At 45.6% G+C, this 15,864-nt stretch overlaps 1 protein-coding gene across 3 annotated transcripts in view; it reads right to left on the bottom strand.

Annotated features, from left to right (window-relative positions):
• Window positions 1-14,195, bottom strand: part of SCAP (SREBF chaperone) — a 101,738-nt gene extending 87,543 nt beyond the window's left edge. Inside the window, exons 1-3 of one of the 3 annotated variants that reach the window (XM_034759725.1) lie at window positions 14,066-14,163; window positions 13,280-13,568; window positions 11,105-11,248 (exon numbers count right to left, since the gene is read on the bottom strand). The gene's annotated coding sequence lies outside the window, so the exon portion shown is untranslated. Of the gene's footprint in view, window positions 1-11,104; window positions 11,249-13,279; window positions 13,735-14,065 lie in introns of those variants that run through there. The other 2 variants (XM_034759726.1, XM_034759727.1) reach the window with 2 other exon arrangements.
• Window positions 14,196-15,864: the final 1,669 nt, after the last annotated feature.

The raw sequence follows: 15,864 nt of genomic DNA, 5'->3' as shown, positions 1-15,864 counted from the left end.
TCAGTAGTAGAGGCAGAGGGTATATTTTACTAAAGACACGAGGGGGGAAAAACCCACCCTGTGATTTATTTATTTTTTTAAACCAATGTGGTTTTAAGGTCCCATATGAAAGAGCCACACGCAGCAAACTTAATGGAACTCTGATTATCTATGTCTATAGGAAGACAAATTGAATCAGCCCTGCTGGGATTTGATCCCAAGGATTCCAGACAGCCTACACATTTCAAACCTGATGCTTTGGTCACTAAACCTTCCCCTCTGGGCAAATTCTTGTGAACACAAGGTTGAGCCAGCTTAGTAGGACACTGGCAGATTTAAAAAAAAGTTGAACCTAAATTCAGTTTTCAAAACACTTCATTGTAACTACCTTTTCCATAATGTCACAAAAAAATTGAAGAATAATTTAAGTATTCCTCTGCAGTCTTAGCAACACATACCAGAGCACTGGGCTAGTAAGACAGTGAAAATAAGTACTCGATAGTCATTGTTCAAGCTTAGAGAGAAGCAGTTAATAAGCAGCACTGGTTTTTTTAAAGAAGTAATTTCACTTAATCTTACTGTTTTTAGAAACATAGCTAAGGGATTCTGCTTTAAATAGGATTTTTAACTTGCCAACATCTATTTAAAGCACTGAGTATGGGGGATACAAGATTGGGGTTGGAGTGCATCCGACAGTGGTGAATAGACATATCATGCTACACTGCTGACTGTTAGAATCCCCACTGGAGTGTAAAATGTATCCTAAATATATTCAGTGTCTGCATGTACTGTAGAGCAGGTAGACAGAGACCTGACATCCCCCTTCTACTTTGCATGACAGAAACACATGTTTCCATTAGGACCAGAAGCAGAATATGCTGGGACCTCTGCTGGCGTAGTTCCGTATGTACTGGTATGCTCTGGCTGCATACTATTTCAGAAAAAGGAGGGACTCAAAAAAAAATGCAGATCTGTACAGGTTCTTCCACTTCTCTGCCCCTTTGCCCAATATGAAGCAGAAAAAGCTGGCTAGCGTTCCCTTACAATGCAGCTCTGAAGGTTAAACAGGGCACATGGACTATCCGAGGGAATTCACCTTCCTAATGCTACATTTGCTTGCAGTGTATTTAACCAGACTGATAATCTTCCCAGCAGCATCCATCCCCAGAGATCAGCAGGGGACAGACTACAGAATAACTTCTACTTTCAAAGTCATTTCAAAACAAGAGGCGATAACAGGACTGATCCTGTCTGGGGCCGGATGAAACATCCTATTTCAAAACTTTGCTGTCACATGGGAATCACAGGTGCCGTAACAGGCGCCAAAAGCTCAGTCTCCAGGCAAAGGAGGTTAGGTAAACAGACAGCCATTACAGGACAGAGGGCATTCCTTACAGAATTTGACATGCATCTCTACATACTGTACAGACACAAACTTGCTGTCATTGCATAGGAGGACACCACAGTCCTCCCCTGTACCCCCAGAGAGAGACAGCATCTGCAAGTGGCACCTCTAGCACCAGGGTCTATCATCTGAACTCTAGTCTTCACTGAGCAGCCAAGGGTCTCTGCAGAGGTGGCTGCTGTACAAGTTACCTGAAACTCAGAACATGCAAGAGTTCACAATGAAGATACAGATGAAAATGAATTCCATCACATTCTGCTACCAACTACAAGAGACACAGGAGGTCTCTGGGCCCTAGATCAGATACACACCAGGGAGCAGGTGTCTCAGGTCCAAGGCCAGCATTTTATACAAGCGGCCACTACACAAATTGCTCAGCTGATCCGTAACCTGGCGCTGCTAGACATGATAGCCTCTCTTCCCCACTTACCAAAGCAGATCCATGGAGGAGCACTGACAGCAGCTGCAGTAGGAGCTCTCCTCTCCCAGGCTGAAAGATGCTCCAATAGCAGCAACAATAAGAAAGCGGGGAAATGAAAGAGGAACCCATGGGACCCAACCTTCCAATCACCCAATAAAAAAAGTCTCCTGACGGAACTGACATTTTGACATCTGCTCCAACGGGGGCTGGTGGGTGGAAAGTGGAGCCATTTCTCGAAAGAGAGGTTCAGAGATGAAAAATCAAATATGTGCTGAGGACATTAATCTCCCTTCATAAGCCTGCTAGACAGTCAGCTCTGTAACACCATGCTGCTGTTCTCTGCGCCTATTCCCATGGCGAGAACAGTGTGCTTTGTGCAGTGCAGAGACACAAAGGCCAAGTGAAACAGAACGTTTCCTGTGGGAAAATCACAACCCAAGCACTGACCCTTTGGGGGCTGGTGTCTTGTGTGGGTGAATACTGACTCGACTCTTTGGACATTTTGGAGCCTTGCTTCTGAATCTGTCCTGTGCAGAGTATTCTGTGTAGTAGAGTGTTCCCTCTGACATCCCCTGCCACAGAGGTTCATCTCTAACAAATTCACTTCAGGTTCCATTCCCACCTACCCACAGAAAACAACATCAGCCATGTGATCAACTCAGTACCTAGCTTTGAACTGGGCCCCTTCCCATGTTCTCATCACACATGTGATGTGAGATACACATCACAACTACCGGAACCAGACCACACCTTTCCAATCCAAAACATATCACTATCTCTGAACACATCATCAACCAAGCCAGCTCCCTGGCCCCCTATCGCACTGCACATCAAATTAAGGCTTTAACTGTTAGAGTCTCGAAGATAAGAACAGCAAGCTGCCCCTGCCTATATCTCTGATCTGATCTTCTTTCAAATGGTTCACCAATAAACAGCAACCACTTCCAACAAACATCAGCTACTTCTTATCCTTTTCCCAATGTGTCTCCACAGCTTTTCCCACCATGCCTCTTGGGCTTCGAATTGCTCCCCAAGCCATTTCCCTCAGCTCAGTCAAATCCCTCTAAAAAAAAAATAAACTCACTTCTGCCATGAAGGTGTAACTAAGAAACAAAAAATGAAGGGAGCATACCATTAAGATGTATGCATGTCTCAGTGGGTAGTCACTCTTGTTGCCACCCTTTTCTATCCTCTCCCCTCGCCTAGAACACTCAGTCAAGTCTTGGGATGTATTAGACTGCAAGCTGTTTGAAGTATGGGCCATGGCTTTGCTTGTTTTGCAAGGCACCTACCACATCTTGGGGTGCGGAGAAATAATGATCATATCAAAATAGCCAGATATTTGAGAACACAAGCAAGAAAAGTAAGCTGGCCTCACAAAGGCTTTAAAAGAAGAGAATGGAGCTGCTGAAACAAGCAACCCTCGATCTTACAAACAGGCTTATTTATCTCTAACAACCTAAAGTGCTGATTCCTTTATGGTAGCACAAGACAAGCACCAGCCCTCATTATTGGGACATCCCGTGGTCCTCCACTTCACAAGAGAATTAAGTTGAAATTTGTCCAGGGCAAATGCGTTAAGTATGGTAATTACATTGGTTCTCATTTGCCAGAATATCCCTCTGTACTTTCAGTTGGACTAGATGTTCTTTGCTTCTTGTCATAAAATGGCATACAACGCTGCTCTGACTGGTATGGATGACATGAACACACATTCGCGCATGCCCTGAAATCCAGCTATTCTGGATGAAAGACAGTAAAGAAATGGAAGGATCCGCTGAAAGAGACATCCACATTGCTTAGAAATTTACTCCCCATTTTGGATTTAGCCAAGGAGAGGTTAATAGAATCTCTATCCACATGATATGAAATAGAAGACTTACTTTTCCCAACACAGATCCCTTTTCTACAAAGCTACAACTATGGACAAGAGTTTTCTCAGAAGTGGTCTAGTTAGCAGCCCTCTGTTCTTCCTACAACCATATTTAACAGGAAGAAAAAAAAATGACTACGTAGAATGGTACCTTTCTTACTCAAGGTATTTTTTTCCGGCATGTCTTACTGGAATCATAGCCATTTACAACACTGTCAAATTTTTATTATTGTATGTCCTATACAGCAAGTACAAATATGGGAGTGCAAGCTGGAATTTATCCTGCCTCATACATCAAAATATCAGCTAAATTCTAACTACAAAATCTTAGTTATGTAAAGCAAAAAACCCAGTCTGACTTAGAGAAATCTTGACTTTTAAGCAGGATTAAGCCAGGTGTTGAAATCACAACAAGAGAGAAATGGGGAGCCCCAAAGCGTCACTCTTCAGAGGACAACAGCTGCCCAGAAAGCAAAGTGAACATGGAGAGAAGTTCAATGGCTTGGTATAGAGAAGCGATGTAGACCCCCACATTTTACTGAAGGACTCAACAGAAAGAGCTATGCATCAGTTTAGTGGAGAACCTGCCCTCTGCACAGTATCACTTCAATAAGTGTGTTAAGTGGTTCTCAATGGCTTCAAGCCCTTCAGAAAACAGTCCCATTGCTCTGTTTGCCAAGAGATTTTTTTCATCAAACATGATTGCCACTGAGTCATTCTGTAGTAGTTTGCCAACATTCATTCTATCAGTCCACACCAGGTTGACAGTTTCTTCCATCATTCATGGCCTGAAGCTGGCCATGTTTGGTAGGATAGGCTAGGAAGAGGCAGTTTTAGCCAAGTCCATTTCTCTCCACTAACATCACCACAGAAGCAGAACTTGCCTGGGACTGCCACAGCCAATAGCCTTACTCAGAAATTTCAGGCTTATTGACACAAATATCAGCTCTAGTTACTAGATCCCGACTGGCCTATTGCCATTATCACATAACACTGGGTCTCATTTCCTTCATTAGGGAGCACCATCTGCATGGGCAGACCTGGATATTACTTGAAGGGACTCTGTACTTAGACGCCACGCAGAAGGTAAAACATGGGGAAGTGGTTTTGTTCAAGGATTCTGCGGTTATGAAGATATGGGGAGCTCTTCACCAACCACCTAACGGAAGCTGTATCATGTTTGATCATGTCACCACTCATGGGATAATCAGCCTACTCTTGTTTATCAATTTGGCTGCTTCACAACAAACGGCTAGGGAATGCACCTGCCCTATAAGAATCAAAAGGATGATGCAACAACCACATGCAATTACATCCTCTGCACTCTACACTGGAATGCAGCATACTGAGAACCTCCAAGTGATAAGGCCTACCACTGCCCTCTGCAACGGATCATGGAGGGGAACAGGCCCACCTGATGCTCGGTTTTACAGAGGAAAGCATAAAAAAAAAAAAACAAGAAACTCATTAACATGCCCTTGTGGGCAGGGAGGGAAAGTTCTTTCCAAATTCCAGCTATGGTAGTCAAGTCAAGCAAAAACTGTATCCTGGATGCAAGAAAACATCACCACAGTTTAAGCATACAGCTCCAATTACACCCCAAAATGCCAGAGCAATACATACTGTCTTGCAAATGTATTTTTTTCCAGTTTAAAAAGTTTAAAATATATCTCCATGAAAAATAATCTGTAGGGATTAGAAGTGCCGAGTATTATTATTGCTATTTATCCTGTTGTAGGCCTTAACTAAACTCCATCCCCTCAATATACACCACCACTTTATAGGTTTCTATCCCCCTCTTGGATATAGTTTCACCCAGTTATACCATTTTAGCTCTTTCCAGTGTCAGTCAATCCCTCCAGTCCCCGGATCATTGGTTGCTGCTCTTAGTTATTTATAGTCTACAAATAATGTACACCAACCAAAGCTAAATTTCATCTTCTTGCTCATGTTCCCTCTCACCCCATGACTTCCAGTTTAACACTTCAGTAGTAAGCTTCTGAGCATATCTTTCTATTTGTACCGTGAAGCACCTAACATACTTTTGAGCATTATTAAATAAGACAGTAACCCTCTTCAGTTTGCCAAGACCTTTGATAAATGAGACCAATGAAGGAAGACCAACATGTATTTCTGACTGAGAAGTACTTTTAGGCTGTGGATAGATAGGTCAGGTAACATTTCCACCATCACCTCTACCCCCTACATCCTGTTCACACATATACACGAATTCTCTGAAGGCAGGAAATACAATTTAGCACATCCACCACAACAGATGTGAGAGAATTACAAACCCACCCAAAACCAATGCACACACTTTTGCACACCAATTATGATGCTGAAACAGAGCACAGCATCTTCTCCCTCTAGTTTTAAAAAGTGTCTTAGGTCCCTTCCCCACACGGTCTTCAACAAACAGGAGAAATGATCGGCTATAATAGAGCTGAGGCACCCATATAATTCATTGTCTGTATTGCACCAGTGCCCAGGGGCCCCAAACATGGACCAGTGCCCCATCATGTTAGGGGCTATGCAAACTCACACACACAAAGACAGTCTTTGCCCTAAAGAGCTTACAACCTAAATACAAGCCAAGAGACAACAGGTGGATAGAGAGACAAGGGAGCATAAGGAAACAATGAGACATCTCGGTTGTTGGAGGACCTGCGTGTTGCCCCACTAGCCAAAGCAGCATTGCAATCTAGTGGTTAAAGCACAAGACCTGAGCTTTCATTCCCTGCTCTGACACTGCCTCACTCTGACCTTCAGCAAGTCATTTCCCCACCTGTATGCACAGGGATAATATTTACCTCCCAACTCTTTCTGAAATCTTTGGATAACACTGTCAGCATAAAGGCGGTTTTTATTGTAACTAATATAAATACACATCAGTTACGTATTATATGCACAGTGGACCCAGAAGAGATTCACTTGGCTCTTAAATAAGCAATTCCCCAACTGCACTGTCATCTGTTTACTTCTATGTCCAGTTTCGGGTAAAAGTTTGGCACTGCCTCTGTATCTTTATCCTGAGCACATGGCTCCTTTCATTATGAAGGACGAATCCCTGATGCAGGAGGAAGCAAGATAAAATGGAACAAATTGTGGTATTTATTGCCCTCTGGTTTCAAACCAAACCAAACAACAACAAAACAGAGGGGAGAATCTCTGGGCCACGAATCATTTCTGCATGTCGTGCTCCTTCCTAGAAATGGCCTTGGGTACACTTTTGAACACAATATTTTCTATGGCTGCAGCCTTGCTAAGGGGGATTTCGCCATGACAGAAGAGAACAGCCATATTTCATTTGTTTTTTTCCATTTTCCAAGGGCAATTTTTTTTTTGGTAGAGAAAAGGAAAGAGGGTTTATGCAACACTCAAATATGTTCTATTGGAGGGGGAAGTGATGATGCAGGAAATTGCTACGGCACTTCTCATCTCTAGATCAGTAGCTCAGTCTTGGGGCTACATAGACACTGCAGTGAATTGTCAAAGCACTTCTCAGGTAAACTAGATCTGCACAGCAAAGTCCTTACCACACTTCTCAGTTTTCTCCCTCCCATCATAATAGGAGGCTCCTCTTGATTTTGCTTAGAAGTGGTGGGTTGGAGAGGTCTTCTGCATCCAATGGTGGCTTTCTGAGGATCAGGTGGACTATTACATTTTTAAAGGAAGTTGGCATGTTAAATTTTCAGGAGGAAATGGTAATTTCTGTTAGTGGCAAGCACAATTTTCCATGGGCTTTTACCAGCCAGGAGTGACACCTATTTCACAGGTACCAGATCAAATATTTACAACAGCTATTACAGTGAGACAGGAGCTAACCCTTTCAGGGGTAATCGAGCAATTAATTTGAGCTGGTCCATTTCTGAATTTTATGCCTTGACCAATTCCTCTTGTGTTCAGAAGGGCTTTTCTTCAGAGTAGGATGAAAGCTCGTCACAGCAGCCAGCGCTTGGATCCAATGACTGATTTAGGCCATCTGGATTAATTCATTGGTTTGCTATGCAGAACAACTCCGCTGGCCACTATTTTATGGTTTTGATGGAGGAGGGATAGACAATCTTTAGTTCTGTACCTGCAGCAGCAGAGCCCTACAGGAAGTCTGTGTGTACTGGATCAGGTTTTGTGCCACCAACATTTTTGTTTTCTGCCTAAGCACACCATTTCACGAGTCATCTCTGGTGATGTTCTGGGTTGGTACTGAGTGGAATATCCTAGGAGCTTATTCATACCTTAGCCTTTCAGTTGTGTGGTTTGCCTTGTTGAATATGCTGGAAACTTAAAAGGATTCAAATTTTTTTGTGAGAAAGCCAGCCCAAGTTGGTGGTTGTTAGAACAAGAACATGCACACACTCAGACACCAGGTATTACTACTAATCCCACTTTCAGTTCCTCAGATGAAAGGTGCTGTAGAAGTGAACACTTTTCCAACACTAACCAAGCCTCAACTTCATAGATGGGAACCTGGAAAGAGACTGTGATTTGCTCAAGGTCACACATCAAGCCCAGCAGAGTTAAAACCAAGAGCCAGTCCTCTAGCTATTAGAGTATATGACCCCTTCAACCAACTTTTTGTTCTATATATTTTGCCTTATGTTTTTCAGGGCTGTGTAATATCATGGTTTTGAATCCGAAGAGCCTTCTCAAGTTTATAGGAAAAGCACCTAGAGTTTCTAAAATCCCTGTATCATGCAATGCAGGAAAAAAGCACCTTTTGCTGTCTTAAGTAACATATTTCCATTAGCTGGACCCAGTACAACTAATGTACTTCAGCCTGAGGTACATTTAAAAGTTTTGGTAGCATAGCTATTTTGGTTAGAAGTGTGGAAAAATAAAGTCACCCCCATGACAGAGCCATACCAGCAAAAGCCCTAGTGTACAGATGCAGTTATATCAACAAGAAAATCCTTTTGCTAGTATAACTCACTCTCTTCAGAGAACTAGCACGTAATAAGCTATAGGAGCAAAAAGAACTCATTTGCCAGTATAAGTTGCATCTCCACTAGGGGAGTTTACTGATAATAGCTCTACTGACAAATCCTTTTAAGCGTAGGCAAGGCATTAGACTTGCAAAGTTATTTCAATCACATACATTTCGTCACTCTTGTGTGTCAGAGCTGAAACTTACAACTAACAGGTGCTCTCCTCAGAGAAAGAGCAATGTGCTGTGTTGGAAGGAAAAGAGAAGCTGAGCGTACTTCTGACCTCTTAGCCGACTAAGTAAAAAGTTAGCCTTCAACATTGATTTCACTGTAATATTACCTCAAGCCACCTGGCATTCAAACACTAAAACTTTTTTAAAAACATATTGTAACAACGAACTTTCATTTAAACAGCACTTTTCAACAAAATGGAATTTCAATGCACTCTACAAACTTACTAAGCAATTGTAGACATACTGAGTTATTTCGCACTCCACTGAAATGCAGGTATCTCCGTGAGGTGACTCACAATAGCAATGGATTACTTTCACACAGACTCTAGATTACAAAAATACCTTTTCACAGGCCTGAATACACAGGGCACTAGAAGCTCAGAACTCCTGCTGAAGCCAGCACCTTGCAGGAGCAGATGATCCTCTATTTTAATTCTGAACGATGCGGTAATCATATAAAAAGAATTACAGATTAGACATTTGATTTTTGAGAGCAGCAAGCCACTACTCAAGTCTCTCCTTTCACTGGTGAAACACCTCCTAAAGCAACTTTGTTACATAACTAGCCTGACTTTGAGACAGTTGCTGTTGAGAACAAGACACCGATTATTCCCCAGGCATCTTTGTCACAATGGTCCATGCAAGATTAATTTAACCACTGCCAAAGAAGAAATGCAACTCCTCTCCCCTTCCCACACCCAGAGGCTGCCTACTCCCTCACAATGAAGCCCACGGTCCCAGAAGCAGAACTCTTGTTGCTCCTTGTCAAGAGACACTGATTATGCAAGACGAACACTGGCAAGAGTTATGTGAAAGGGAGCAGTTGCCCCAACTTCAGGGCTGGCATCAAAGAATCACTGAACACTCAACACAGTACACAGCCCCACTCTGTTGCTTTTTCTTCTTTGATTTGGACTCTTCAGATGAGCAAGAATCATTGCAGATTCTGAGCTAGAGGGGCTTCTACAGCTCATAAGCCACAGAGCTGCATTACTGAAGAATCCCCCACAGCTGCCCCCTCAGAGACCCTGCACCAGATCTAACAACTTATTTTCTTTGCTTTCAATGAGGAGATGAAAGGGTGTAATGAGAAAAGAGCAAGGTGGCAAATGGAAGACAAGTTGGGTAGGTAGTGGTTTAAAGACAAAGAAGGAGCTTGAATGTGAGACAGGTGGGAGGAAGACAGTGATGGCATTTGGAAAGGGGTTGGACACAGTGAAAGCAGCAGGCAAGGAATAGGATTTTCACAGCCATGTGTTGGTCAGGACAGAAGAGTGAAAAGGCAGGAAGGCCAGAGATTTCACTGTAAAAAGGTTTCTGAATATTCAACCTACGTTTTCCTTTGGTCACCCTATTCACAATTTCTTTGAGCTGCATCCCCTTATGCTGTAATTAATCTGCATGTCAATAATATGCAGACATTTAATGCAACACACTAAATAGATTAAAAACTGGCTAACTGATAGATCTCAACATGCAATTGTAAATGGGGAATCATCACTGAGCGGATGTGTTTTCCAGTGGGGTCCCACAAGGATCAGCTGTTGGCGCTGTGCTATTTACTGTTTTTATCAATGACCTGAAGCAGACAAAGTCATCACTGATAACATTTGCAGATAACACAAAAATTGGGGGAGTGGTACATAATGAAGAGGATAGGTCACTGGTTCAGAGTGATCTGGATCACTTGATAAACTGGGTGTAAGCAACCAATACATGTTTTTAATATGGATAAATGTAAATGTGTATATCAAGGGTCGGCAACTTTTCAGAAGCGGTGTGCCGAGTCTTCATTTAATCACTCTAATTTAAGGTTTCACATGCCAGTAATACATGTTACTGTTTTTAGAAGGTCTCTTTCTATAAGTCTATAATATATAACTAAACTGTTGTTGTATGTAAAATAAATACGGTTTTTAAAATGTTTAAGAAGCTTCATTTAAAATTAAATTAAGATGCAGAGCCCCCCGGACCGGTGGCCAGGACTGGGCAGCGTGAGCGCCACTGAAAATCAGCTTGCGTGCCACCTCGGCACACATGCCATAGGTTGCCTACCCCTGGTGTATATCTACAAACAAAGAATGCCAGCCATCCTTACAGGATGGAGGACACTATCCTGCAAAGCAGTGACTCTGGAAAAAGATTTGGGGGTCGTGGTGGATAATCAGCTGAACATGCGCTCCTAACAGGACGCTGATGCCAAAAGAATTCATGCAATCCTGGGATGCTTAAACAGGGAGCAGCGTAGGAGCAGAGAGCTTATTTTACCTCTGTATTTGGCGCTGGTGCCACCGCTGCAGGAGTACTGAGTCCAGTTCCGGTGTCCACAATTCAAGAGGGGTTCTCTTGTCACTGTAGCCAATCCATCTCCCTGACAGGCAGTAGCTGGCTCGACAGAATTCTTCCGTTGACCTAGCATTGTCAACACTGAGCGTCAGGTCGGCATAGCCATCTCTCTCAGGAGTGTGGATTTTTCCCACTCTGAGACATACCTATGCCAATAGTTTTCAGTGTACCCCACCCCTTAGACAAGCTACACATCTTTAGCTCATAACAAAGACTTTCACTCTTCTCTAGCGTTTTGATCAAGTCATTTATTTTTCTCTGCAGTTTCATGAAAAGTTTGACACTGGGCATGTCCAGTTCAACAAAAGGAACATTTAAAAAAATCTTCCAATAATTGTTTACAGTAAAGATTTAAGTTGACCAGATGCATTGACTATGAATATCAGGACACACTTGCACGTTTCTAAAGCCAACCTGATTGTATTTTGTCCTTCTATAATTTTAGTGCATTAGATTATTGAAGCCACATATTTGGAAAGGTAAAAAATAAGCATCCTGCTAGACTGAAATGTTGTAGTTCAAGATATGGAGCAGAGTTAATCTCAGCCATCCCAATTAACCACTGAAAGCTAAATATTCTTGTGAAGGGAGTCAGAGACTAACAGAACGGGACTTTCAGCATGGTTTATATCTAACAAGACAAATAAACCCTAACAGATGTTCCCTTTTTAAAAGAATACACCAACTGACCCACCTGCTGCATCACACAATAGTAACCCTAATCTAATTGTATTCATGTGTTGCTATGGAAGTCATTGGTTTCTCAAAAGGACTTATAATAAAGAGGCAAGATAAGTGCAAAGAGGAAGCTCCTTTGCATTTTAAAACCTTCTAGAAAGAAATGGAAGTTGCATCCAGAGATTTTGGGAAAAGGCATCATGTGGTGCAGCTTCTCCTCCCAAAGTTCAACTCCCAGCAAAGGCCCAACTATTTTTACTCACTGTGCACAGACACACACAACCACATCACCTCAGGGCTTTTTTTCCACATGCTGCGCTGCAGCTGTGTCACTTCAGTGAAGACACTACTACGACAGGAGAGCGTCTCTCATTGGCATAGTTAATCCACCTCCCCAAGAGGCTGTGGGTACGCTGACACAGCACTGTCCACACAGGGGGTTAGGTCTGTATAACTACATCGGTCAGGGGGTGTGGATTTTTCACACCCCTGGTGATGTAGTTATACCGCGATAGGTCTGTAGTGCAGACCTGGCCACAGTCTTCAAACAGCTTCTCTGCCTCCCCATTCCTTCCAGAAGCCACCCTCCTCCTCTTTTGCAGAGCTTGAAACAGTTTCTCTAACCCAGTGGTTTTCAACCTTCTTTCATTTGGAGACCCCTAAAAATTTTCAAATGGAGATTTCCTTTTGGAAATCATAGTTTGTGGGCCCCCAGTGGTCCACAGACCACCTGTTGAACATCACTAATCTAGCACTTACAAGCTGAAAGGCTAGAGCTACTAGCCAGAGTGAAATAGCCCTGTGCCACCACACACCACCTCACCCAAAAGCAATGGAGTAGAAAGTTTTGCTCTCTTAATGTGATAATCAAATACTTCTCACTTGTCAATCAAGTCTACTTAACTGAGTAACTTACTTCATGTCTGACTTTATTAGACTTTCTGTCCCTTCCTAACTGCATATTACTCTCTCTCTTTTCTTTCCTTTCATTGATCAGATTGAATCTATTTCTTGGTTTTCAGTGTCTGTAATTAACTTCGTCTCTCTCCCCCTCCATCCTCCTATTTCCACTCCCAGACCACCCTGTGGTCTCTTCCTACCTTCTCTGCGTTTTCTCTCTCTCACCTGTCCTCGCTTAGAGTCTATTTATCCCCCATGCCTTCCCCACCCACGCCTCCTGCGAAAGGAGGAATGGCTCAGAGTCACCACTCCCTGCTCACTAGAGGAATGAACAGCAGGATGCTCAGTTTCCCATGCTCCCTTCCCATCCCCTCTTCCTGCAGGCAGGCAGAGCAGAGGCACCTCAACATACCTAATTTCCATTGGACGCAGGTGAAGGAGGTTTTTCCCCCAAGTTTTACTTTTTAGAAACTGCTATAAACTAACCCAGGTGACTGAACCTCTTCCCTCGCCCCATACCTAGTACTCGCCTCTTCTCTCTTCAAAATCCGGCTCCTGTGGGCCAGTGAGCCTTTTCCTCGGCCATTCTTAAGGTCCAGAGAAGCCTGCTGATCTCTCTCCACCACAGGGCAGGTTAGCAGGATGCTTCTCTGTTCTCTCTTCCCTGGGCTGCTTCATGCCCCCTCCCCTCTTTGCTTAGGATTTAACTCCTTCACGGGACAGGCCCTTTAGCTACGGGCTGTACAACTCTCCAGGCGGCTGCTCCTCTCCTGAGGTGGGAGACTTTGGGACCAGAATCAGGGGCAACCTGAAGCAAGAGTCCGACTCAAAAAAAACCTCCCCGGCACCAGCCTCCTGCATCCGAGCCGAAGGCTCCTGGGCTCGGGGACAGAGGGAGGGGGCGAGATCCGTCTCCTCCCACTGGTTACAGGGCAGCCCAACAAACACACCCTCCTCGGGGGGGGGGGGGGCATGGCTGGCCCGGCCCGCGGGAAGCGGGGCTCTCCCCACGATCCCCGTGTGTTTACCCGGCGCCCCGCGGGAGGCGGTGACCCACGGTAGCGCCACCCGCCCTGGCCGGGAACGGGGGACGCGGGGGCGCGGCCCGACCTGCCCCTCCCCCGCTAGCGGTGCCCCCGTTTCAACGGACCCCTACGGCTAGGGGGCGGGGGCTCCCCCCGCTCCTCCGGGCCCCACGTGCCAGAGCCCGGGGGGTGGGCGGGCAGGCGCCGGCCTCGCGCCGCGGCCTGAAACAGTGTGTGTGTGTAGGGGGGGGGTTGAAGCGCGCGCGCGCGCGACTCTCACCTTACGGGGGGGGGGGCGGGTCTCGCGCCGCTCGGCTCCCAGCCCGGGCCAGCGCCTCACCTCTGACCTTTCCCCTCTCCCCCTGACGCCGAGCCGCGCCCACGCGCGCAGGGAGGGTGGCTGGGCCCCTCCTCCGGTCCCGGCCACGCCCCCTCCGGACATAACCCCGCCCCTCCCTCCAGGCGCGGCTGCTCGCGTCCCTGCGTGGGATGCCTGGAGCGGCGCCGCCCGCTGCGCGCGGGGGCGGAAAGGGGAGGGCGGGGGCTCGGCGCCCCAGGCAGTGCCCGGCGGGCAGGCTGGCGGCTGTGGGCCAAGACAGGGCCTGGCTGGGCACTGCCTAGCGGGGGATGTGTGGCGGCAATAGGGCCAGGCTGGAACCCCAGCTGGGGTCTGGATGCTGCTGTAGCCAGGTTAGGAACAGGCAAGGGACAACCTCTGACTGCAAACAGAGACAGGATGCCCCATGGCACAGGGGTCACACAGGGGCCAGGGGCCACTCCACACCAGGCTCAGAGGATACCATGCAGTATGGCGGACAGGACACCACACGGCACCGGGGATAGGACGGCACATGGCAGCAGGGGCAGGTGGCCGATGGCACTGGGGTCAGCGACAGGTTGGGATGCAGGGTGGCACCAGGAACAGGGATGGGCTGAGGTGGCACTGCAGTCAGGGATGGGAAACCATGGGGCCCTGAGAGCTGGAAACCATGCAGTGACAGGACCAGGAAGGTAAGCCATGCAGCACCAGGGCTGAGTTACTCGCATTGCCATAATATGAAGGCTACCACATGGCGCTGTGCGAATCTGATGTCACAAATCAGGTGAGGATGTGGTGCAGTACCCTATCATGACAGGTACGGAGACCAGGTCAGGACAGCTCATCATGCCCTGCTGCACCAGCTGGTTGAGTTGGGCCATAGTCTAAGGATCCATGCCAGGCCACCTTAGGTCAACACATAGCAATACCCCATATGCTGTCAGAGACTAGGTCAATGCCTAACCTCAAGCTGTTCTAAGTCTCACAGGATGGCCTCCGGGCTTTCAGTCCGTGCAAGTAGTGTTGCAACCACAGGTGCTATGGGTGTGGGTACTAAGGGGAGGCTAAATACAATCTAGGAGGAACAGAAGCATTCCCACTAGCAGCAATAATAAATAATGTCATATATATTATTTAGGGGAATATTATTTTCCTCATTTTAAATTTTATATATATATATATATATATATTTTTTTATATTTAAAATACACACACACACACATTTCAGTGTTTCTCCCACTGCTGTCAGAGAAATCAGAAAGGGGACCGGGTCAGCACCAAGAGAAATATGAGGGTTTTCAATTTGCCATTATTGTCAGCTATGGGCAGGTAAGGTAGAGTCTGGGCAAGGGGGGAACACGGTGATGCTACAGTGTCCATGTTAGATTCTGCAGAATTTAAACTATCATTAAAAAAAAGAGAAAATGTTTCCAGAGCCTCATGGTTGTAAAGACAGACTTCCCACTATGACTTGCTATGGAGCTGTCTGCCCAAGGATAGCTCCAGGAAATGCCCCATCCAGCTCCAGGGGATGTCAGTAGCTACTGCTACTCCATGGAGGGAAGCTAGTTTCATGCAGGGAAGGCAGCAAGATGGAATGAAGGGACTTTCTCAGACCCCTGATCTTGTGTGTGTGTGTAAATGTATGCATGAGTAGGGCCTTAGCTGGAACTCATCTAATGGAGGCGGGGTCTGACTAGTCCTCTCACACTGCGGAGGTCATCCTGAGAGATGAGGTTACAGTTGTGAGAGACAAGCAG

This window comes from Trachemys scripta, chromosome 2 (genome assembly GCF_013100865.1).
Source record: "Trachemys scripta elegans isolate TJP31775 chromosome 2, CAS_Tse_1.0, whole genome shotgun sequence".
Lineage (NCBI taxonomy): Eukaryota > Metazoa > Chordata > Testudines > Emydidae > Trachemys > Trachemys scripta.
The sequence above is the reverse complement of the archived record's forward strand: the minus strand, read 5'-3'. Positions and strand labels throughout refer to the sequence as shown.